Here is an 8,736-nt window from a genome sequence, read left to right on the forward strand (position 1 = left end):
TCACTTTCAGCAAACTGCTGTAAATTATCTATTACCAAAGCTAAAATTGCAAACAAATCACATTAAAATTGAAGGCTTAGTAAACACATAAGCAAATGTAACAATAATTTTACCAAAATCTTGTCTTTAAGATTGGTCTTCTTAAGAGGTAAATATTCAACTTCTAGGAATTGGAACTTTATCTCAGGTAAAACAAAGTGCAAAATGGGTTAAATGGTTAAGGCCAGAAGGACAAATAGGAAAATTAAAGTCATAGATACAAATGTTTGATAAAATAAAGAGAATTTTGGGTTGTTGGGGATTGTAAATTGACCATGAAAAGAGAAAAGGAGGAGATTCTATCAATTATCTAGGATATAAGATAGGTTTACAGAAAACTCAACCACAGAAAATACAAATCAGAAGAGAGCAATTACGAACGGATAAGAATTTTAAAATTTTGCTGTGTGGTATTAAATAAATATGACCCAAAATTGAATTAACTACTAAGAGTTAAGTAATTTATTTCAAAAATTACAAAGTGATAACAATTTAAATTGTTCAAGAAAATTTTCAGCTAAGGCTGAAAGAAATTAATTACAGGATGCACATGTTTATTGTTTGGAATCCGAAACTTTATAGGTTTTTTTTTTTGTTTTTTTTTTTTGTTTTTTTTTGTCTTCTACCAGTCCCACAGGAAGTCCTGTGCAGAAAGAAGATAATAACTCAGAATGGATACTTATTGCATGCAAACAAAATAAAAAAATCAAAGACATATATAGAAAAGTTTTCTAAACTGATTCTGAAAGGAAAGAATAGACTTCACCAATTTGAAGGAGAAATTGTAGTACTTTTTATTAATGTTGAAATTGCCTCATTGTGGGCAGAAAATGAACATTGGCAAAGAGCTTGCAGTAATTTTGGGGGAGAGATTAGTAGAAAATATCCTGAAAGTAAGAGACTTCAGTTTATAAAAAAACTAACTGTATTGTCCCTTACATAGTAAATGAGACACCAATTTCTTGAACCCCTACATTCTATATTGATGGAAATTAATAATCTAAAGGAAGGTTATAACCAGGAAAAATAAGTTAAGGGCCTTATGATTCAGATAAAAAATCAGAGCTATATGTCATTCTTGTGGTATTAGTAGATTTTCCTAAATCTCTTAATAGTTACTGACTTTTAAAATGCAGAAAGAGTTGTTTTACATATTAAAACTGCTAAAATTATTGTGGATGATTTATAATTAACTTCACTATTTTTCAATTACAAGTAATCAGAAATAGAAACCATCTACTGTAATAATACATATCAGATTTCCTAGGATCAACCAGGCCCTCTAGCACAAGGTAATGATGAGATCAATCAGCTATTAATAGGAAATGTGTTAGAAGCCTCAGAATTTCATATGAACATGTAAACAGTAAAGGTTTGAAGAAAGAAATTTCTATCACTTGATAACAAGCCAAGGAAATTAGAAGAAATGTCCTATTTTTTCTTTAAATAATCAAATTCCAATACCTACAGGAAGTAATCAAAAAGGTACCCAAAGAAATGAAATTTGACAAATAGTGTCTTTCACATTACAGAGTTTTGAAAATTAAAGTATTTGGACCATACCATAGAAGCATATTCTGAATTTCATTGAGCAACTGCTTTAGTTCTGAAAAGGCTGATTCTATAATTAAACATTTATTAGAAGTTATGGTTGTTATGGGGATACCTGTATAAATTAATACTGATAATCCTCCAGCATATATCTCTAGTAAAATGAAGTGATTTTTTTGCATATTACAACATGAAGTATAGTACAGGTATGCCCCGCAGTCCTACATAACAGGTGGTTATACAAAGATCTAATCATACTGTAAAAGACATGCTTAATAAACAGAAAGGGGTAATAAAGACCTCCAGAGATATATTCCATGGTCCTTAACTAAATCTAAATTTTAAAATGCTAATGAGAAAGGAACAACAACTGCACAGAGACATTGGATAGTAGACATAAGCTGCTGAATTAACTCATCCAGTATATTTTATAGAAACCAGGATATGTGCTCCATTGAGGAAGTGGCTTTGCTTCTGTGTCCACAGAAGAAAAGTTGTGGATACCCTCAAGATTCATAAAGATTAGATTCAAACAGAAGAAACCTGAATACCGAAGGTGATAGTTCATCAGACAGCTTGGTCATTCAATCCAGACTAATTTATAAAGACTGACAAATACCTTTCATTGGATCGGGTATGAAAAAATAATAATAATATTTTCAAGTGATAATTTTCCAAAGATGAACTTGTCTTAACTGGCATGGAAAGAAATATGGGATTTCTTAAATCACATGTCTTAATTCCATGTTAGAATGTTAGACTGCAGATTGCCACATTGCCATGCAATCTTAGACATTAACTTCTGAGTTTTCTTGTCAAATAAAAAAGATATTCTTGTTGGTTGGTATTAAAAACACAATTAAGAGATTTTAAATGTGTTAAGTATATTTAAGAAGTTACTACTACAGTTCAAACTTGTTTTCTGAATCTCCAAGAGTTGGAGTTATTTGGAGCTAAGATGAAATATTTGAGCATGGTGGTGGTAACCTACACCTTTAACTCCAGTGGAGACAGTTGGATCTCTGTAAGTTAGTTGTTTCTAGATACTAGAAATACTAGAGTTACAGTGAGCAGGTATTAGTGGCACATGCATTTCATCCAAACACCTAGTAATAAAACACATATTCATAATTGGTATGTTTGCACACTAGAGAAAGCACTTACCATATTTACAGATTATTATAAACCCCTCTACAGGGTTACTAGAAATTTCCTAGCTAATTTCCAATGGGGACAGAAATAAAGAGCAGCTTTTGTGACTGCCAGTAAGCGCTTCTCTATGAATGCAAGCCAGACCAATAATGACCCAGATAATACTCTAATTATGTATATCATATTTATTGATGAATTATCGGCTGGGGACTCTTCATAAAGCAAAAAGGCATCCATCAACATTTGCCTGTTGGATTCTTTTGCAAACACTTTCCACATACAGAGAATAAATATTCTCTCTTTGACAAAAAAAAAAAATCAGGATACTTTACAAGGCATGGAGAACCTTATACCCAGTCATTGCCTTTTACCCTATGGTCATAAGAGTGATCATTACTGTCGTTATTGGGTTGTTCAAAGGGAGATTCCCTCAGAGCTTAGCCATGGAAGGAAAGGTATTACAGTGGAACTAGTACCTGCAAGGAGTCTTTTGTGACCAGGATGTGGTAGCAAAGGGGTCTACACCTTCCCACACAGAGGGAATAGCTCAGTTGCCTGTAACTCCCATCCTTAAACCACACGCCCATCTCCCAAAAGAAGCATCATTACACAGTGCGGACCAATTGAATGGTCATAACATTTTGGATAATGCATGGTTTACTCTTACTGAGAAAGACACTACCAAATCAGAATAATACATTGGAGTAATAGAGCACTATTGGCTATAGGAAAAACATAAGAACGACAAAAGGAAATTTATGTCTTCTGTATAATTCATGGTGTGCATGCATCAAAATGGAAAATCACTAATGGGCAGATAAATGGCAAAGATATCTGATCCTGGGATACATGAATGGAAATGACAAAACCTAGCAAAACTTAGCAAAGCCTTAAAATTTTATGTAGCTTATGTAGGCAAAACAGACAAAATGTCTGAAAACCATAAAATAGTGGGAAAATTGGCATCATGCTTAATTAAGACTAGATTTTAAAATTTACCAGGAAACAAATTCAGAATAAATCAGAAAGAATGATAAATTACATTTAAAATGATACATTACATTTAAAAATAAATACACTTTAACCTTGGATATATATATATATATATATATATATATATATATATATATATATATAGAGAGAGAGAGAGAGAGAGAGAGAGAGAGGGAGAGAATTTATAAATATAAATAAAGAAAAAAAAGAATGTTGGTATATTTCAAAAAAAATAATTGAAAGATAATACTTTTTCTGTTGCCCCAAGCCATATTTTCCTAGGAAAGATATAACTTACTAAGAAAAGAACCTCCCACCCGAAGTTAGAGCTGGGGCAGGGTTTTGCTTTTATCTTTTCAGGCACATAAAAGCATCCAACTAAAGAATCCAGAGACCATTGGACAAATGAAAAACATTTGATGATGTGGAAGTGTCATATCAATCTGTTGATTTCATTGGTTAAGTAATAAAGAAACTGCTTGGCCCTCATAGGTTAAAACATAGGTGGGTGGAGTAAACAGAATAGAATGCTGGGAGGAAGAGGAAGTGAGCTCAGATGCAGGGCAGCTCCTCTGAGAGACAGACGCCATGCTCTCCTCTCCAGAGCAGACACAATGAAGCTCCGACCCAGGATGGACGTAGGCTAGAATCTTCCCGGTAAGCACACCTTGGGGTGCTACACACATGAATAGAAATGGGCCAAGCAGTGTTTAAAAGAATACAGTTTGTGTGTCATTATTTCGGTATAAAGCTAGCTGTGCAGGAGCCGGGCAGGACGAAAAGCAAGCCCGCAGCTCCCTCAACAATTTGAAAAAGAATGGACATCTCAGCAAAAAAAAATGTCCCAAGAAAAAGAGAAAATTGCCCTAACAATAACCTTTGAGGTCTCCCAGATGATGGGGCCCTGCAATGACAAATCTACTTGGATTGTAGTAATACCACCAAGCTGACAAACATCAACCCAAGATCAGCTTCAGACTAAGAGCTGCTCAGGACATTCAAATAGCTGAGTTCATATGAGACTGACACAAACATTCTATAGAATTTTGAAGTTGGAAGTAAACCTGAAACTGCCAAATGCAACCACATTGCTCATTTTGCTAAGCTTGTCAGAAATAGTTTCATGATTGTAAATTGTTTCACTGTGTTAAAGTTAAAATCTTTTCTTTTCATTTGGACAAAAATGAGAAATGTTGCAAGATTTTTGATTGCACTGTAAACCCCAAAGTTGCATTACTTGCTAGAAAAAATTTCTTTTTAGTGCAATGGCTCAGCTCTACCAAATATCTTTAATCCAAGAACTTTCTTGTTGTAGGAGGCCTCTTGTTTGTTCCCAACTGCTCAGCCCTGAAACCATATCATTTAAATCACTGATTGACCAATCACTTAATTGTATTGCTAGCTAGCTCTTACATCTTGTATTAGCCCATTTCTAGTATTTTATATTTTACCACAAGGTTTGTGGCCTACTGGCAAGGTTTCATCATGTCTGTCTCTGCTGGTGGCTCCAGGGCTTCTCCCTGACTCTGCTTCCTTTCTCCCAGCATTCAGTTTAGTTTTCCCCACCTTGCTCTACTCTACCATATCACAGGCCTAAGACAGTTTCTTTATTAACCAGTGGTATTCACAGTATACAGAGGGGAATCCCACATCACTTTCTGCTTGAATAATATAAACAGTATTAAATAAAATCAACTGTAGGTACAAAGGAAGAGCAAGCAACCAGTCGACAGGAAAAAAATCATAGAATATAAGAGGAAGTCAGGAAAAAGGAGACAGAAACTCACAAGAAGTAGAATGTGGAGAGAGTTTTTATTAGAAATGGAATAGTAGAAAGTTCTTTTTCTGAGATGATGGAGGAGGAAGAAGCAGCTGGGAGCTTTCTCTGCCTTTCTGAGGTAGCAGATTTTCATTACTGTATTTGGCTCCTGAGTGTTTATTGATAAAATAGAATGATAGAGACTTAGTTAAAAACAACACAGATTCTTCTTTTCTAATGGGAGTTGAAAGATGCAGTAATATATGGGTAGAGTAACAAGACATTACAAGTTTAGTTTAATTCTATGTCCTTATAGCAGCATAATAGTAGGTGATGCTCTAAGGTCCATGAGTTATTTCGTCACAGATTATTGACCCAATAATTGTGACATGGATTGGTTTCATGTTGTGGAGTGGGATTTAAATCTCCTAAGAGAGTGGTTGGTTACTACCATAATATTTTGCCAATGTCTTAGGATTTTTATTGCTGTGAAGAGATATAATGAGCACTGATGTGGGTTTCCCCTCTCCATGCTGTGAATATGTTTTATTACCATTGGTTAATAATAAAGAATTTGCTTTGGCTGATGTCAGGACAGAATATACCTAAATGGGAGAAAGAAGGTGAGGTGAGGCAGATGTCATGTAGAAACAAGATATGAGATAACAAACCACAAGGCTCATGGTAAAATATAAAATAATAGAAATGGGTTAATTTAAGATGTAAGAGCTAGCTAGGAATACACTTGAGCCATTGACCAAAAAATATTGTAATTATTATAATTTTTGTGTGATTATTCAGGCCTGGGTGTTACAGAAATGAGAGCACAGTCTCTGTTTCAGACCACAACAACTCCTATAAAGAAAATATTTAGCTGGGGTGGCTCACGTACAGTTTCAGAAGTTCAGTCCATTATCATCATAATGAGGAGCATGGAGGCATGCAGACATATGTTGTGCTGGCTACATTTTGAAGGTAGCAAGAAGTTGACTGACACACTAAGGTATCCTGAACATAGGAAACCTCAAAGACCATTGATGGAGGAAGGTCATTGGTTAAAAAATAAAGAAACTGCCTGGCCCTCATAGGTTAGAACATAGGTGGGTTGAGTAAACAGAACAGAATGCTGGGAGGAAGAGGAAGTGAGCTCAGACTCGATAGCTCTCCTCTCTGGGGCAGACGCGATGAAGCTCCGACCCAGGATAGATGTAGGCTAGAATCTTCCCGGTAAGCGCACCTTGGGGTGCTACACACATTATTAGAAATGGGCTAGTCCAGGTGCAAGAGTTAGCCGAGAAGAGGCTAGATATAATGGGCCAAGCAATGTTTAAAAGAATACAGTTTGTGTGTTGTTATTTCCAGTAAAGCTAGCTGGGAGGCAGGGAGCCGGGCTGTTGGAAGAGGCCCGCAGTTCCCACAACAGACCATCCCGGCAATGACACATTCCTCCAACAAAGCCACACCTACTAATCGTGATACCCCTATGAGATTGTGGAGGTCAATTACATTTAAACTACCATAGCTAGTATTACATCAGAGGTCTTTTTTTTTCCCCAGGACAGCTGGGCTGTAATATGAACTCACAGTGGTTATATCAGCATGTACAAGACCTGTGCAAACTTTAAAAAAGTAAATTAATTTAATTAATTTAACTATTTCTAATTAATTTAATCATTTAATTAAATGTTATATCTCCAGATACAAATCAGAGGTAGACAGAAAGTACTACCCACTACCCTCAGCTGAGGAACAATAGGATTGATAGGTTCTAGGAGAAAGAGGGGCAGGTTCCTTCAAGAGTGTAGCCCCTGGTAAGTTGACAACAATGGAAGTCCTCGTTTCCAAAAATATATGAGAAACACAAACTGAATTTGATGGGTGTCAAAAAATAATTAGAAGATACAAAATTGAAAGGATAAGGAAGAGGAGTGGAGTTTGAATGAGTTGGGAACAGAATGAATACAATCAAAGCACACTGCGTGACATTTTCTACTAATAATGTTTTCAAAGAAAACATCTAGGCTCAGTTAGTTGATATTTTTCTAAACCTTTTTGAAAATATTCTGCTAAATTATGAATGTCAGTGAACAAAGACCTCCTGCCTGTCTTCATATAATGCAGGCTCAGTGAGAATGACAGTGTAATCACACTAAACGATAATACTGTAATATATACCCCAAATGACAGAATATGATACACAGAACCCAATTCTCAGTGGCTGCTTTCAGCGGGGACCACACTGTATGCCTTTCAGCTGAGCTTGAGGCCTTAACTGATGCAGTTGCTCTACCCTGTAGCTTTGTCAGGAAGTCATCTCAATGTGGGCTGCAGTGTGGTGTGTGATACATCTCATTGCCAGTTTCCAGCTGACATGTATGAACTGGCTCGTTTGATTTTCCATTCTTTGTCCTCAGATATTTATCCCAAATCGTACATACCTGCATGTGTTAGTATCCAATGCACTCTCTCAGACCTCCCAAGAGGTCCAGAATTTAACTAACCAAGGAAAGCAATAGTGACAGAGGAGGAAGGGAGGAATCATTGTTCTGATAATTTGTTCTTCATTTTTCTTCATGGAATTTTGATTTTCCAAGATAGCTAGGCATAAAATTAGGGCGCTGTTTGCTACCTAAACGTTCCCATCTATAAGCATCCATGCCAATATACCTAGGAAAGATCAAAATATAAATCATTCTGAATTTGAGAGTCAGATTAATGTTTTTAAATTATGAAAACAAAACTGTTTTCCAATGTGTCTCAAAATCTAACTCTGACCCCTTGAATTTAAAAAAAGGGTGGGAGATATGGAAAGTATAGTATCTAGATCCCTATATCTCAAAATATTTGAGAAATGACTTTTAAGAGTACTAACACAGACCATAAATAAGTAAAAACAGTGTTTTTATTATATAACAGTTCAAGAATCATTTTCTCTCTTTACCTCCTGCATCTGGATTCTGTCTTTTCTCTTCTCCCAACATCTTTTCTGCTTTATAACTATGACTAGAAAACCTTTTTTTTTTTTTTTCTTTTTCAGACAGGGTTTCTCTGTGTAACAGTCCTGGCTGTTCTGGAACTAGCTTTGTAGACCAGGCCGGCCTTGAACTCACAGAGACCTGCCTGTCTCTGCCTCCCAAGTGCTAGGATTAAAGGCTTGCACTACCACTGCCTTGGTACAGGAAATCTTTATAATACTATGGCTACATGTTTTCTGCTTCCTGCTCTTTATGCATTAACCTAAA

The sequence above is a fragment of the Chionomys nivalis genome, chromosome 2 (assembly GCF_950005125.1).
Source record: "Chionomys nivalis chromosome 2, mChiNiv1.1, whole genome shotgun sequence".
Taxonomy (NCBI): Eukaryota; Metazoa; Chordata; class Mammalia; order Rodentia; family Cricetidae; genus Chionomys; species Chionomys nivalis.